We start from the raw sequence: 18009 nt of genomic DNA, 5'->3' as shown, positions 1-18009 counted from the left end.
AGTGTAGAGGACCGGCAGGCCTACAGCTGTTCTGTTCTCTTTGTGCAAACATAACAAAATATATTAAATGTTTATCTTATCAGCTGATATGGAAGTCCTGCCTCTGTGTCATGCTATTTCTTCACACCTTTTACTCAGATTACTGCGAGTTAAGCCTGAGCTTATCCTGTAGCTTTTGCACCTTTACATGACAGAAGTGACACAATAATTATAAATGATGTTCAGTCAGATCTGAAGCAGTTTTAAAAACTGCTGCATTTCATAATTCTTACTTTAATAGTTGTTAGCGGTGCAGCACAGTGGTGCAGTGGTTAGCACTGCTGCCTCTCCACTACTGAACTCCCTGTCTGTTGTCTCCTGATACACATATAAATATATAAATCTAACCTATGGGCATAATAGGAGGGCAGTTTCATTTCTTTACAGTGACAGTTGACGTAAGGCCTTTTTTCTCTTTAACGGCCCGTCAGCTGTCGATGACGCTCGTTTGTTTACATTAGCTTGACACTTTATGGTTAAACTGTGTAATTGTAATGTTTGTATCAAAGCAGCTGATGACCTTCTATTTTCTTTGAAAAGCTCTTACATCATGAAGCTTCAAATTCCCAGAAATTCACAGAGTAAAAATATCAGAGCACCATCGCTTTGTTGACACATCACTGACAGTATCGTGTACGTGTTGTGTGAAACTGCATTCACACAAACACATTATTATTATCAAAAAATCAAAAATCAAATATAAAAACAGCTGCTGCTAAAAAATAAAGTAAAATAAAATCATATGCGTAAAGGTCTACTGCTGCAGTCCTGCAGTCAGCGGGCTTGCCTGCATATCAGTGATTACCTCTGTGGTTGCACAACAGATATATGACTTAGATGTCCTTTTGTTGACCTGGATTTCTCACCTCCCCACAAATGTTATGCAACCTGGAGATACCTGAGTTCAGAGTGTGACTGGTGCTACTCAAATACTGTAGCTGCTACTTTTGTCATTAGGTTCTGTTTAGGAGTGCAACAACTGACCAGATCTCTTGGCAAAGAATCAGCGTTAAGCTTTCTATCATCTATCAGTACAGGTCAGTTTAACCCCATCTGGCAGAAGGTGAGTGGTACTGGGTGACGTGAGGACACAGATAAGTGTTTAAGACAGCAGCTGGTAAAACAGTTTGGCTAACAGAGACTGTCAGGAGAAAAATGTTGATCTTTGAATCCATCGTAAATATAGCAGATTGTATTGTTTCTCTTGGGGAATGAAAGCTGTAATACATTCTGTGGTGGAAATACTTTTAGTTGGTGAATTAAACTTTTTTGCTCAGCACTTCATTTCGGCAGTTTAGATAACAGCATACGGGTTTGATCCCCAGCTGGCGTTAGGCCTGGATCGGCTCCTAAGCCCATACGCTGCTGTGGGTTTCCTTCACAACCCGTTTCCATGCATGCGATCGTTGGCGATTGTCCTGGCCTCATCGAGATTTATTCTGCCATCTCTGTTATCGTCGACCTGTTTTAGCCATGTTCTCTTCGGTGCTGTTCGTTGGATTCTCCACTGGGTGGGTCGTTTATGCCAGAGGAGTTGGTGTGGTAGTCGGCTCGCGTCCATTCAGCACACATGGCCAAACCATCGCAGTCGGCGTTTTTGAATTTGCTCCTCGATTGGCAGTAGGTTGTCGCATCTCTGTCGGATGTCCTCATTTCGAAGGCGGTCTCGAAGCGATACTCGTAATATCTGCCAAAGGCAACGCATGGAAAACTTCGAGTTTGTTGAGGTCCGCTTTGAGCACCGTCCACGTTTCGGATCCACAGAGTAGAATCGGCAGGATCAGCGTCCGGAAAAGGCCGATTTTGGTCAGAATGAAAATATTGGTTCACTTCCACAAGCACCACTTTAGAGAAGCGAATGCTGCGGTTGCTTGACCTATTCGACTGTGGATCTCCATCGTGGACGCAACTTTCTTCTGCTCAATGCTGTAAATCTCCTCAATCATTTAGGCAACTAAGCAGTAATGGATTACTTTACCAACTATTCATCATTTGAATCAATAAGCTTCTATTTTATGAATGCACAACGTTGAAACAGCAGTAACTACTGATGGTCATCCCGTGGCAGACATCACTGTTGAACTGTTGAAGTTGTGCCGTAACCAAGTCAAACATTGTCACAGCTTGTGAAGGACTGACACAGTATCCGACACAACCTTAGCAACAACATGTCATCACTCAGTCCTTATCAGTGCAACAAAACAGCCAGATTATTCCTCCTTTTCTGACTGGTACGTCTGCCACTGCTGCAGGCTGAACCAGCTCGTTCTCACTGCAGTTCCCATTGCCAAGGATAAAGCTGAGGGCGAAAAAAAGCAAAGGGAGTTTTCCCATTGCTTTTCTCACGGTGGTCATATGTGCAGCACCGAGAGATTAGCTTACAAAGACCTGCCTCTAAACATCCTACAGATCAGCTGCACCAGTCAGTCACTGCATGACTGCTGGCCTTCGTTCAATGAGAGCAGAGAGAGCACATGAATGAACAAAGGCGACAGCCTGGAGGGAAATGCAACAATCTGACCCTAAATGTAGCACTTGTGACTAATGTTTCAAGAAAAACACACATGAACGCTGCTAATAAGTCAGCCATTGAGGAAGCACATGGTTGTTTTTGGTGATCAAAGTGATCATGTTTGTATCAGCTGCTCCATTCATTGGCTTACGAGTAACACACAGCCATTCACGAGGGCTACAGAGCAGCCGTTATCACAGTCCAATCACACAGACACACTTTTCAGTCTGCAGCACATTCAACTTGAAGCCCTCCTGTAAGCTGAAACTGCAGACCTGCTGACTAACCCGCACTCCCATGATGTCAAATATACGAGTCTCTGGGCTGAATTTGTCCATTTTTACACAAAGTTCTCTAAATCTGCCAGTTTTCCTCCCATACTCTGTGAATCTAAGAGGAAATGAACAATGATTACCTTTTAATAATTAAAGAAAATAACCTCCAACAGCCATGACTTCATCTAATCACCATTTAATGAAAAACAACTCAGCGAGTATCCGAGCAATCGTCAGAGAAATGAAGATCTCAGCCTCTCACTGCTGTTTTCCTCTACGTTTTATGATCATTCTCTAGGCTCATATAAAAACAGTTCACCTCCATTGGACGGTTTATTAATGATGGCATGAGGTTGTTTTGAACGGACCAGAGGTCAGAGTCATTAAACTGATGAGGAACTTGCATTTTGCTCATTTTTCGTAAATGTTTCCGCTCGTTTTTTGCCAACTTAGCTCATTTATATAAATACCTGCATTATGTTATCAGGGTAATTGCTATTGTCAATGTGACACCATAGGGGTAGCTGTGATTTAGCTACCTGCATATTTGTGCCTTGTAAACACAACTGAGGTGCTTCTGGCATAAAACAAATGGCGCCTCGACAGATTACTGTTTATATTTTGGCATTAACTAAGCTGCTGGCTAACGTAGTTTTCCTTCCTTGTACAGTTGAAGTACAGGTACACTGGTACACGTAGTTATTTTATATCAGACAGTCAAGATGTGATTCAGGTGTAGACTTTCAGCTTTTCTTCTCTATGAACGGTCCCACATTTTCAGAGGCTTTAAAGTAATTGGATGACACGCATGACAAGCACTTCCACGATGAGCCCCTCTTTATTCTCTGACAAACTCAGCTTAAAACATATATTACAATAAATAATATATAAAGTATATTACCAGAAAACATGTAAAAGAGTTTTTTCTGCATTCTGTAAAGACAAAAGCACTGTTTGTCTAAATAAACTGAAGATGAACTTAAAGTAATGCCTGGAAAAGAACATTTTGGAGAAGGAGATAAAGAGCTGATGATCCGATGTACGCTGCATCATCCATCCAGCACGGTGCAGGCGTGTTACACCGTCAGCATGTGCAGCTTCTATGATCTCTGCTGTTTGTTGGAGGTGTGACAGGTGACAGAAGTACCAGGATGAACTCTGCTGTGTGCAGGACTACGCTCTCTGCTTCACACTGCAAATGGATCGTGACACAAAGCCTGCTGCAATAACAACCCAAGAGTTTCTCAAGGCAAAGAAAAGAGATATTCTTCAATAGCCAAGTCAGACACTTGATCTCCAGCAAACACAGCGTGCTCTTCAGTTAGACACACACAAACAGCATGGACTGCACTAAAGGTCTAGCAGAGCGTCGCAGGCGAGGTAACTTAGTGCTGCTTTTAAAGCAGGAACAGGCCTAAGAGGGACAGCGTAACCCAAGAGACGCACTGAGGTGCTTAAATAGATTCAGGTTAACAATCTAAAAGTGTGGAAAACAGCTGATATACTGTCATACACACAGGACTGTCAACCTCACTTATTAGAGGGAGGAGCTGCTAAAAGGAACGACTGTTGTGTCGTCTTGTTCCATAAGCTTTTTCGCTGCAGTGCATATTATTAAACTAATGACTGGGATATGGAATTCATTCATTTTATTAATCCCTCTTCTTTCTGTCTCACGTTTTAATGCACCGCAGGGCGCTTCACTTCCTTTCAAGTGAATCTCTCAGGTTTGTAATCTCTCCCAGTACTTACCTCATCACACATCCCATCACTTCACAGAGGCAGCAGACTGGGTGGACCTGCTGGGACACAAAGAAGGCCTTGTTAAAACCTGTCCCAGAAACATCCAGTGACACAGAAAAAGGACTTTCTGGCTGATATCCAGAGAGCATCAAATCTAAGACATAACATGAGCCAGGTGTGAAGGCAGAGTCAGAGTAACCTGCTTTGGACTTCAGCTTGATGTGTGTGGGAACACAGAACAATCAGGTTAGAGCTGGATGAGCATGTGTTTACCAACAAAGCACAGATGTTTGTAAATGGACAGATCACATTTCTACTCTCAAAGCACTGTTTCTATGCTTTCTAACAACCATTCACACGCTGATGGAAGCATCAGAGAGTAACTTTGGGTTAATACCGACCTGCTGATCAATAGATGAGGCTACCTCCTGAGCTACACCCACCCTGTTCGTATGACCATAAATCATTTCACTGGCTGAAGTGAAGAAACTTACAGTCCCTTAACATGAACTACAAACAGTCTGTGGGATATGTGGGTATATAACAAGGCTAATGACAACACTGCATAGTCTCTAAAACGATAAGGCAAGGTATTTTTTTAAAAACAAGCACCTTCTACGACTGCGATGAAACATTCAACCTTCCTACATTTTCCTGCACTGACTGAACTTCTTTGACTCAAAGTAAAGTTTATTTTTTGTATTTTTGCCTGTGATCAGCTGATGGTTTATGCCATGTGGTTTATTCCAGGGGCTGAAAGGAACTGTTTGACTCAAAGTGTCCTCCAAGTGACCCCCATAGACACTCATACAAGGTCTTAAATAATCAGGCCCCATCTTATCTTAATGACCTTGTAGTACCATATCACCCTATTAGAGCACTTCGCTCTCACACTGCAGGCCTACTTGTTGTTCCTAGAGTATTTAAAAGTAGAATGGGAGGCAGAGCCTTCAGTTTTCAGGCCCCTCTTCTGTGGAACCAGCTTCCAGTTTGGATTCGGGAGACAGACACTATCTCTACTTTCAAGATTAGGCTTAAAACTTTCCTTTTTGCTAAAGCATATAGTTAGGGCTGGACCAGGTGACCCTGAATCCTCCCTTAGTTATGCTGCAGTAGATGTAGGCTGCCGGGGATTCCCATGATGCACTGGGTGTTTCTTCTTCACTCACTATGTGTTAATAGACCTCTCTGCACTGAATCATATCTGTTATTAATCTCTGTCTCTCTTCCACAGCATGTCTTTATCCTGTCTTCCTTCTCTCACCCCAACCAATCACAGCAGATGGCCCCGCCCCTCCCTGAGCCTGGTTCTGCCGGAGGTTTCTTCCTGTTAAAAGGGAGTTTTTCCTTCCCACTGTCACCAAAGTGCTTGCTCATAGGGGGTCATATGATTGTTGGGCTTTTCTCTGTACCTATGAAGCGCCTTGAGGTGACTTTTGTTGTGATTTGGCGCTATATAAATAAAATTGAATTGAATTGAATTCTTATATTTCACTTATATTTTACAAAGACTACTGTAGAGTTATCTCAGCAGAGGTCAAAAATATAAACCAGCACAAAAAGTGACAACATGAACTCACAAAATACCAAAAAACTAAATTAATGGTCTCAGCAGACATGGTATAAACACTCACTGCATCTTTTCTTTACATATTTAGTAATTAAGACTTTTCAAAGCTTTGACGCCTTCTGCACAAAATTAAATAAAGCAACAAATGCAATCAGTTTGACTGGAAACAATTCCAGGTGACATCCGCTCACAGCGCTGTTTCCCATTTTTCCCAACGGTGTGCGAAGTTGTAGAAAACTGCAAAACACCTTAAGACTTAAACTACCTGCAGGTGTGAACACAGACATGGGACCGGGCTGTGCTGGGTATTCTGTGGGGTGTGGGGCAGTTTGTTGGACTAGTTTCTGAGCTGCTTGTGAACCACGATGAGTTGCTGTGAGAGAACGCTGCTGTGTTTTGTCTGTGACCAAACACGGGTGGTACATGTACCAACCACAAGAATGCCTTTACCCCAGTAAGGAGATGATCACCCATCAGTGGTGTCAGCTGACTGTTTTACATAAAAACATATCGTGTTATAAAACACCTGAGTAAGATTGTGTAAGACGACTTAAAAGTGAATAAAGTCATGTTGACAACACTTGAACAGGATGCAGGTCCAGCCTGTTCCATGTCTGTCAGTAAAGGTTTGGCGTCTTTCTATGCAGATGATTCGCTGCTGATTAATCAGAAAACGAGGACTATATTAACCAGTCATAAAATTGTAAATAAAATGTAACCCACTGTCGTCTACACACAGACAGCTGAGTGGGTTTGAACGTGGTAACACCTCGGTGTGCCGTGCTCCAGGCTGAGTGGAGCCACAGTGAGGAAAATTCCTACATGTCGTATCAGGTTGCAGCGCTTATATGACAAAGATAATAACTTGTTCTTTTTAGTCAAATGACAAAAAGCCTTTGAGCAGCAGCTTGGAATAAAGCATCAGTCTAGATGGAAAACAACATTCCAGGTTGTATAATGTGGGTCAAACGCACACACAGACACGCTTGTTTTCATCATCTATACCAACAGCACCAGCAAAGCCTTTCAGGTATCTGATATTGTTGCTCGAGGCTACGCTTTGATGTGGCTGTACCTTTATTCTGTGCATTGCTTATTGTTTTGAGGTTACATAATTTTTTGGTTGGGGAATTATTGTCGATGGTCTTTATCCAGACGCGTCTCTGTCACCGGCGAGATGAGAGCGTCCAGCTTTGTTTCTGCTCATCACCCCAGGCGAGGGGTGTGTTTTTCAGCTGAAGGTGGAGAAGGCAGTGGGCTGATCTCACAGAAAGATATGCTTTAAATAAAGGTGTGAGTAATAACTTGAGTCACACAGTGTTTGCCCTGAAGCAGTGAAGGAAGTCCAGGTAGTTTGCAGGAGGCTTACACACAACACACTGGAGTAGAGCGCTTTACTCAGACTGTTGTTCATCTGCACTCTCGCTTAGATACAACATGACACTGATGTGTCAGGATGTGTTGATGCCAAGAATTTATCAGGCACGTTAGTTACACTCAGTTTACCTTCAGTTTGGTTCATTAGAGGCGGTAAAGTCATTCAAAGTTCCTGTGACAGAAAAATGACTGCACTTCCTTTTTCAAGCAGTTATCAAGCTGAAGATTTAACTCTGTTTAACTGGTGAACTTACAGGAAATGGCCTTGAAAGTCAAAAACACTACAGTGAAGTCTTTCATGTCAGAACCAACACAACACGATGAAATTATGAAACCTTCACTGAGAAGCGCCCATCTGCTTGGAGGCGAAGGGAGGGAGGCAGGACTATTAATAATAACTCATAATTAAATACAGAGTGGTGCATAAACACATGGAGAGTGAAAAAAGGCGTCAGATGAGACCTTTTGCACCATAGCTGAGGGAGGGTTCAGGGTCACTGATCCAGCCCTGAAAACAAGCTTAAACAAAGACGAACGTTTTAATGCAGAGATGCATCGAACAGCTCAGATCAGTTTAAGTCAAGACTGAAAAGACCACAGTGCTCTTGTCTGAACACCACTAAACACTGTGGATCTAAGAAAAGGGAAACTTTTGAGCTACATCACTGCATTCGGCTGTGATTAGAAGTAATTCAAAGCTAATCTTTTATAAATGTAAGACACATTAGGCTGCACACTAATGTAGCAAAAGACTGTAGGCAGGGAGAGGACACGAGGCAGAGGCAAAATACACAGGCTCAAGTCCATATTCTCACACTTAGTTCAAACACAGAGTCCCAGTTAAAACACTCCTGATGTGGGATATAATCGAGTCTAAACACCCACGTCTCAGTCTCTAAATGAGAAGCCAAAGACAAAACTCGCACTAAACAAGACGAGAGAGTCAAAACACAAAGTTCAACCCAGAAGACTCAGACAAGTCAGAGAGGAAGTGTCTCAGCAAAGGCCAACGAACCGCTCGGCTCTCTGTGCCGTAATAATGTGTTCACAGCCTGAAAAGTGTGAAATACACACAGAAAGTGTCACATTCCTCTGTAACTGTCTGTGTCTGCAGTCTGATTTTTCACAAATGAACAAAAAGTAAGTGTCTTTCCTCAAACAGGCTATAAACACACTAACTGATGCAGAGTGGACCGACTCTTCTGTTCTCAATGACACACAGCCACCATCATGACCAGTGCTCTTTGTTTCCTCTTCCATGCGCCCACAGTCACACACACACATAAATGTAATCACACAAACCTGTGACGACAGCAGAGGAAGCAGCGAGTCACCGTCTGTCTAAATTCTCACACACGTCTCTTTGCTCTGATACAACAGATCAAACCGTAAAAAGAGGCCTGAGGATGAATGCACGTGACAGCCGGTGACATGCTCGCCTATTCTGCTCAACATTCAGATCTCAACCTTCACCTCTGCACCACTTGACCCTGTGACCTGTGCAGCTGCAGCCGAGCATGAACCTTTGTGTATGGCTGTTATGGAGCCAAGCTTTTAAAGTCTGATTTTACAGTGTCAGGTCAGGGATCTAAGAGCAGTTTGTTTGAGCCCCTTTTCATCTAGTCTAAATGAGGACAGACTCAAAACCCTGCTGCAAATCATGTGTTTCGTGGTTATGAAACATAATTACTGCCAGCTTTTACCCTTCTTTGGTACACACCCTCATTCCATTCCAGTAGATTTACAGTAATTCTTCAGGTGGAGCTGCTTCTGACATGGGTGACAGCTTTGTGAGGCAAAGTGTCAAGCCTCGCATATCGATCGGTGCTTTCACAAGCAGCTGACTGACAGGTGGCATTTAATGCTCCTGTTGCAGGCATTTAGAAGAGTTCGTAGCAGCAGGATTCCCACGCTGCTGAAAAACAGCGAGAGCTCATGTTTATCAGTGATCTCGTTCTTTCAGTCACCACCCAGAGCTCGAGACCACAGATCAGGGTAGGGGCGCAGATTCACCGGTAAATCGAATGCTTCACTTTTACATTCAGCTCTCTTTTCACCACAATGGATCACAGCATCAGCACCAATCTATCGATCTCCCGCTCCCTTCTCTCCTCACTCGTGAACGAGACCCCTAAATACTTAAAGTCCTAAAGAGGTGCTGATTCTCATTCACCTCCGCTTCACTCTCAGCTGCGAACCACGCCAGTACGAGCTGGAGGCCACCACCCGATGAAGCCAGCAGAACCTCAGTGAATCACTACCTACTGTGGTGGAGGGGTTTGTGCGTCCCAGGTGGGTTTGCTGTTGGGGGGCTTGTGTCCCTGATGTTATCTCCCATGGCAAATCGGTCCTGTGTGAGGTACCAGACAAGGAGCGATTCAGAAGAGCCTCATGAGTGCAGGAACAAAGTAACAGTTGAGCCTACCTGGGACAGAGTTACAGAGTGGTAGCTGGGCCTCAGCCTATGGGGCCTGTTGGGGTGCAGCTTGAAGAAGGGACATGGACCCATCCTCCTGTAGGTCCTCCTGTAGGTGTGTATCTTGGTCTCCCCTCAGCTTGATGCCTGCATGGTGGAGTTTTTCTCGGTGGACGACGAGGTTTGTTCCTGACTGCTGTCTGCGCTTGTGTGCTGATCAGCATTTCAGAGTACCTGGGTGAGAAGCTGTCTGTCGTCCTACTGGGAGACATGTGGGAAACAGCAGCTGTGAAAACTTACAAATAAATACAAATATTTGTAAATACAACTTACAAATAAATAAAAAATTATAAGCATCAGTCCTAATTTTATGCATGTATGAGTAATATGTATGTAATAATCAGTGCAAGACAAAAAATCAGCTTGCCTTTGCCTGGTGATTGTACCATTTTTTTCACAGTCATTGCAACCAGTTGTGGTAATCAGCTGGTTGGCTGCAGGCTGAGCATGTGACGCCCCCAATCTCTGGGCAAGGTCGCAGGGCACAGGTCACCTGTAGGAGACAACCTGTCTCCAAACGATTGCAGTCTGATTCAGACTGGCTGCAGTCACTCTCAGACAGGTTTGCAAATAATCACGTTCAATTTTAACTACAGACAAATGACCAACATTTTACAATCAGTCTGAGGTCAGTCTGTACCAGTGAGCGCAACCTTCAGTCTTCTTCATATACTTAGGTTAATTATGGAGTTCCTCAGGGTTCAGTGCTAGGACCAATTCTATTTACATTATACATGCTTCCCTTAGGCAGCATCATTAGAAGACATAGCATAAATTTTCACTGCTATGCAGATGACACGCAGCTCTATCTATCCATGAAGCCAGGTAACACACACCAATTAGTTAAACTGCAGGAATGTCTTAAAGACATAAAGACCTGGATGGCCGCTAACTTTCTGCTTCTTAATTCAGATCAAACTGAGGTTATTGTACTCGGCCCTGAAAATCTTAGAAATATGGTATCTAAGCAGATTCTTACTGTGGATGGCATTACCTTGGCCTCCAGTAACACTGTGAGAAACCTTGGAGTCATTTTTGACCAGGACATGTCCTTCAACGCACATATTAAACAAATATGTAAGACTGCTTTCTTCCATTTGTGCAAGATCTCTAAAATTAGAAATATCCTGTCTCAGAGTGACGCTGAAAAACTAGTTCATGCATTTATTACTTCCAGGCTGGACTACTGTAATTCATTATTATCAGGATGTCCTAAAAACTCCCTGAAAAGCCTTCAGCTGATCCAAAATGCTGCAGCAAGAGTCCTGACAGGGACTAGAAAGAGAGAGCAGATTTCTCCTGTTTTGGCTTCCCTTCATTGGCTTCCTGTTAAATCCAGAATTCAAAATCCTGCTCCTCACATACAAGGTCTTAAATAATCAGGCCCCATCTTATCTTAATGACCTTGTAGTACCATATCACCCTATTAGAGCACTTCACTCTCACACTGCAGGCCTACTTGTTGTTCCTAGAGTATTTAAAAGTAGAATGGGAGGCAGAGCCTTCAGTTTTCAGGCCCCTCTTCTGTGGAACCAGCTTCCAGTTTGGATTCAGGAGACAGACACTATCTCTACTTTCAAGATTAGGCTTCAAACTTTCCTTTTTGCTAAAGCATATAGTTAGGGCTGGACCAGGTGACCCTGAATCCTCCCTTAGTTATGCTGCAATAGGTGTAGGCTGCCGGGGATTCCCATGATGCACTGGGTGTTTCTTCCTCACTCACTATGTGTTAATAGACCTCTCTGCATCAAATCATATCTGTTATTAATCTCTGTCTCTCTTCCACAGCATGTCTTTATCCTGTCTTCCTTCTCTCACCCCAACCGGTCGCAGCAGATGGCCCCGCCCCTCCCTGAGCCTGGTTCTGCCGGAGGTTTCTTCCTGTTAAAAGGGAGTTTTTCCTTCCCACTGTCGCCAAAGTGCTTGCTCATAGGGGGTCATATGATTGTTGGGTTTTTCTCTGTATGTATTATTCTAGGGTCTACCTTATAATATAAAGCGCCTTGAAGCGACTGTTGTTGTGATTTGGAGCTTTATAAATAAATGTGAATTGAATTGAACCCGTCTGTGAAGTGTTTCTTCGCAGTAGGAGTCTAGACTCAGCTGGTTACCAGCTGGAGGGTTTAAGTTTACATTTGTAGCAAGTTTGCTGAGAGATGTTATTTACACATTAAATTGCTGTCCTGCAGTAACTATGTCACTCTTTGTGGTTGAATTTCTGAATTTCTGCATAACAACGTCTACAAAGTAGTAAAACTAGTTAATGTCAATTTCTGTTTAATGTTAATTTGTGTGTATGCAAATGACAACAGATGCAACTTGATCCTATGATTTCATCTTATTGCTGTATTATTACCATCTTATTATGTCAGCAGTCGTAGAGCTGGTGTCGTTCTTTGAATCAACCATGTTAAAGGAAACAAAACTGGAAGTTTAATGGACACAGCTGCAATAACTTGTGATCTTCAACCACTGTTTTCCCCTGAGTGAGTGTAGCATCATGACCAACAACAGAAATAAAGTGACTAATGCTGATGTGACACACGGTGCTTTTCAAGTAAACATCATTATTATATCAGTATGGTCTTAGAAATCTTTGCACACAGAGGGAAGGTCAGTGTAAGAAGGCAAACTGTGGGTGGGAAGCAGACCCACATCGGTCTGGAGCACAACAATGTGCCCCAAGTTCAGTGCTACTGCATCAGTGTTTAGGCTAACAAGACCCCTGTTGTACAGCTGAGGAGTGGGAGGACAGAGAGGCGGGAAGACGGACGATCAGCACAACTGCCATGTTTTTTTTCCCACAGCCAATAATGTCTTTGCATAATAAATAGCCACTATGTCAATAAGCACTGTAAGACATGTTTTTCATAACAAATACATTTCAACAGCCACACAAGCTAAAGGAGCTGCTAATGCATAGCACTGTGGCAGAAACATGACTTCACACTGTGGATTTACAAACTGATGACTCTGTAGTGACATTATCATTTACAAGGTTTTCACTCGCTGGGCCCACGTCCTCATTTTAGGTTTGACAGCGTTTTAGTAGGTAAAGGTGAAAGGCTTGGACATGAACTGAGCTGCGGTTTGGGGAAGGCCTCGAAGGGGACTGGCGACGGCTCCCGGGCCTGGCAGATCCCCGTGTACTAAGTAGAAGCGAAGAAGTTAAAGAATAGAGAACAAGGAGGGAGGGAGGGTGGGGCACGTAAACGAGAATGAACAGCTTGCAGAACTGGGGGAACCTATATAGATGACAACTGGAAGGAGCGTGTTTGGAGGCGTGGTCCCGCTCCTGAAATTCCGATACATAATCTCCAATTCCTGAAAATTCAGTGGATGGGACCAAAAACCTTTTTTAGTGACAAGGTTGGAATTATACCAGGAAGGGCTCAGTTTTTACTTTGAATGAAACTATTCTCCCAGTTTGCACCACACTTTGCCAAATTTCGCTATCTTTCAGTGGTTAGTTTACAAATCAGTGCTGTTCATGCAAACTACCAGTAACCAAAGCAGTCAGGAGGTTTTTGGTGCAGCATCTCTATTTGTGACAAAGTCAGTCCAGTGGCACCAACAACTGCAAACAGACATTTTTCCCCAGTGATCAAACTTTACCAGGGGGTTGCCAACCAGCATCTTGGCCTGTGTGGTTGAGGCCTTTAACTAGTAAGTTAGTTGCTACTGTCAGTCATTGAGCTAATAGCACCACCAGGAAGTAACCTGGAGGGATGAAGAATAAATCCAACATGGAAGTGCCAGAAATTCCAGTTCCTCTAATCACTCCAAAAGCAACGCAATCCCCTGTTAACATGCCAAACTGAACAACATTAAAAACCAGGTTTATAAACTTTAGTGAAGCCCTGGGCCTGCCCACTATATTTAGGCTGGTGATGGAAGAGTGTTAATAGAATTAAATTACACATTTTACTATTTGTTAGCTGCTGCTTGGCCTGAGTTAGCAGCAACTAGTGTGAGTTGATAACACTCCGCCCTCTTGCCCAAATATGGTAACTTTTGCTGCCAAAATGCACGTCAAGATGTCAAAATTGAACCACACTGTTTAGTAAGAGTTAAACATCCACATCACCAACGTGTCACTGCAACTAAGCTTAAGCAAATGGTTTGGCTAACAGCAGCCTGCTGCATCTGCAGTGACAGACATAACTACAACCACTGAGGACACTGATGCCATTCAGGTCAATGGTGATGGACACCTGAGGAGTGACTGGGCCTGTGCAAGTCAGACTTTAGGAAGTGCACCTCCTGTCTGTTTGCCTGCCACCCTTCAGAGGAAGCTCACCTACAGATGCTAGCAGGGATGTAGATCGACAGGTAAATCAAGAGTTTCATGTTTATGCTCAGCTCTCTTTTAACCATGACGTACCAGTACAGCGTCCACATTACAGCAGTCGCAGCACCAATCCCTCTGTCACTCTCTCGCTTGCCTCTCTCCTCACTCGTGAACAAGACCCCAAGATAACAGCGGATACTGATTCTTAGACCACCCGAATGGAAGCTTCCCGCCACTTGGCTACGCCTAGAAATTCTGTCCAACACCCACTAACCCTCCAGGAATGCAGACCAAGCTCTTGCAACGGTTGTATGAGGACCGAACTGCTCGCAGCAAAGTGCTAGACACCCCATACTCCCGAAGCACCTCCCACAATTTCACATAATTTCCTGGAACATGGCCGAACGCTTTCTCTTGTATCTGAGGTTCGACTAACATAAAAATACAGCCTAATGTCCTCCTGTCAGAGTTGTCTGACTGTCCAACCCTGGATGTAAACATAGGTTTACACATGGGAGACACAAATAAACATTTCTGATTTTATAGCTTAATTTTAATAAAAAATGATAAAAATGTTCTTTGGTAAATAATTAGTGAACAGTATTTTATGTTTTTGCTACATTCTTGCTATAAATCACAGATCAAATTTAATAGAAAGTACAGTGTGAGTACAGCAGCTTATGTCACACTTGGGTAATGACTGAAACCACAGGTTCATTCTGTTTTTAGCCCAACTGCTTCTGTTTCTTGCTACTTTCTACAAGTGCTGCTTATTAATTGAACGTTTGCTTTACAGATGGTGCTGTGGGCCAAGGCTTGTTAAAAAACACATATATATTATTATGTGTTAGCAGCAGCTAAGCAGAAGGTTATGAATTAGGGTTATTTGCCAGTGATGTTTTGTTTCCGACTCTGCAGACATTTGGAGTTCAATAATGTGCAAAAGATTTTCCTCTCATAAAAACATTCCCAACAGAATAAGAGTCCTCGACCACAGCAAAACTGTTAATGGACTTTGTGAGTCTCTGGCTCATTTGTGCTAAGCTGTTATACACAAGTGTCGTAACTATAGCCATTACCTGGGAATGTTGCTGCTTTTTTTCCCACAAGACCCATGAAAGTATATTTAGGGAACTCACACTGTACCAGCTTCTGTGCCAGGAACATGGAAAATGAACAGTGGCTCTTGATGCACACACAGAAATCACAGGCCCATTTATGGGTTGTTGTGCAGGGAGAAACCAGGTGCATAGTAACAAGCCCTGAATAAAATCTGAGATTCTCGGGTTTCCTCTAACCCAGCAAGCTTTGCTTTCCGTTAATCTCCATTTGAATTTTTGAACCGGAGGCGAGAACAGTAAACAATCTGATGACAGGTTCCACACAAACACTCACCCAAAGGACATCATACTCTGACGGAGTGACAGCCAATCCTGCAAGGCAAGCAACGAGGTTGCCAAGACGCTAATTTCAACTTTGGCTAATCTGTGACCGAGTGTATGATATATGGGACAGAGGAAAAGTGAACTCAAAGCCGAGGCAGTCTTCCCAAATATAACCTGCTCTCACAGTAATATGGAAATATGTGTTTTAAAGTAACTGATAACCATCTTGTTTGCAAGTTAGTGTACTTGGCAGGCCACGTGCCTTTAAAGCATTCCTGCTGTCTTCTGCACTTTACGTCAACGTTTGAGGTATAAAGAGAGATTACTCACTCACAAATGAAAACCTCAGGGGAAGTTTGGCCCCACCACTTTATCCAAGCAGAAGTCCAGTTACCTCATGTCTCCAAAACGCTGGACGTCTTCAAGAGAAAATGAAAGAAAGCTTTAATCTCCCCCTGACACAGTGTGCAATATCATGGATAAATACCATTTCACTGAGCATAACACACACTTGTAAGCATATGTTCTGCATTTTCAGGAACTTGAAATCACTCTGCTGTGCACTGAAGCTAGCTTGTTAGCTTGAAGCCTTTAGCCTGTTAGCTTAGGTTTGTATATAACTTCATCTGGTCTGGTCCTCCTTTGTTTTTAAATCTTTTGGTTTTTCAGGTACACTGAAACTAATTTAACCGAAAAGTGAAGTGACTAAAGCTGCTGGATTAAAGCGAGGACATTCAGGCCTGGCTGACATTTTTGTCACAGTTTCTTACTATTTAATTCAGACGTACCAGAAAAACAAGAAAATAGAGATTACACAAACTGACACTGTGTATCTAACATGGATGGATTCAGAAGAAATGGAAAAATTATTACAAAATGATGCCTCGTGTTTGTGGCAGAGCCTTCAAATGGTTTCTTCTACGAGGAACCAAACTGTCCTGCACTGTTTGCATGGTTCATAGAGGAAGTGTGTGCAAAATACAACGTACAAAACTGTCCCTGGGCCCAACACAGCTCGGCCTCAGTTACAGTCCACTGTGGATGAGACAAGGACAGCTGCAGACACCACAGATATGTCTTTTAATGTTACTTTCCAAACATTTCATAACCACATTCAAAGTGAGTTGGGAAAATTGTCCAGTCTTTGGGAAGACATGACAATCTACTGTGGTTACGAAATGTTTGCAAAGTAACATTAAAGGACATATCTAGCATATAGCCTCTCCTACAATTCTTTTCAGTTTTAAAGGTCATGCATGAATTATCTTTAAAAGCGATAAAAACAAAGAGAACAGTGCAAACATGAATAGACGTGGAGCCTGAGCAATGGAGCAGGCTATTAGGAGGAGCAAAGGTATGGTTTCTTTTAGCTACCTTGCTTGGATTAAATACTGGAGAACAGCAGTATTAATTTGCTAGGATTAGTTCAGCAGATCTGAGTCATGCTCAATCATCCAGGTAAGTAAATCCCAAAAGGCTGATTCTGTTCATCCAGACCCACTACCATATGAACTGTCCATATGAACAGAATCAACCTTTCAGCAGTTCATTTCCACCATTTATGCTAAAACACAGGCTTGATGTCTAACACAGGCTTCTCTCGTGTCCCACTGACAACTGCTTTTATTTTATAATAACCTACCCCGACAATAACACTTCCATCACCCTATGGAAAAATAAACTGAAAGTTCCAGGGAGCCATTAAAGGCTTTTTTGTTACCAGCCATCAAAAGGAGTCAAAATGAAATCCATGAGTCAAGGTGGTGTTTGACTGAAGGACGATACACTGAGTTGACAAGTCCCTTTAGCAACGTGTGAATGATGGTTGAACGAGTGCCTGGTCTGCCTTAATGAGCAGAACACAAAGTATTTTGACATAAACACAGAGTCCAGGTTTGATGGAGAGGCGCTGTAAACAGAGGTCATCCACATGTCCATCTTTACTGCCTGGAGCTTGTTGTGTTATTGGGTGAGGACTTTGTTAAACTGATCTGAAGGTCTCATATCCACTGCTTTTAAAATCTAAACCAGTAATAATATAAGAGACTCGAGTTACATGCAGAGGAGCTAGTAAGCCTTTGCATATCTGCATGTTAATCCCACAGACAGTCTCTCTGTTATATGATCTTTCTGTGTGTCCTTTTTACCATGCATGAGTAAATGAATTCATCGCCCACATGGTGCACCAGCACTCACTGAGGCCCTTGAACAAGCTGCAGTGCCCTTTGGTGCCCCATGAAACTTGCTGCAGCTTGTTGGCTTTAAATCTTTCTCACATCACTCTCCTTTGTTTTTACTGGATGTGTTTTTTCAAAGCAGTCGTTGCATGTCTGTCAACAAT

At 43.0% G+C, this 18009-nt stretch overlaps 1 long non-coding RNA gene across 4 annotated transcripts; it reads right to left on the bottom strand.

Annotated features, from left to right (window-relative positions):
* Positions 1-3653: 3653 nt before the first annotated feature.
* On the bottom strand, positions 3654-16283 carry LOC120434068. Of its 4 annotated transcripts, none has more exons than XR_005608926.1 (6): positions 16180-16283; positions 15999-16087; positions 9942-10190; positions 9782-9866; positions 4579-4628; positions 3654-4018 (listed from the first exon to the last, which is right to left on the bottom strand). It is a non-coding gene; the product is annotated as an uncharacterized LOC120434068 (long non-coding RNA). The 4 variants fall into 4 exon arrangements; XR_005608924.1 differs by having other exon boundaries at positions 9942-10193; positions 16003-16087; XR_005608927.1 differs by lacking the exons at positions 15999-16087; positions 16180-16283 and adding an exon at positions 14377-14562 and having other exon boundaries at positions 9942-10193.
* Between the last annotated feature and the right edge of the window lie 1726 nt (positions 16284-18009).

This window comes from Oreochromis aureus, linkage group 17 (assembly GCF_013358895.1).
Source record: "Oreochromis aureus strain Israel breed Guangdong linkage group 17, ZZ_aureus, whole genome shotgun sequence".
NCBI lineage: Eukaryota > Metazoa > Chordata > Actinopteri > Cichliformes > Cichlidae > Oreochromis > Oreochromis aureus.
The sequence above is the reverse complement of the archived record's forward strand: the minus strand, read 5'-3'. Positions and strand labels throughout refer to the sequence as shown.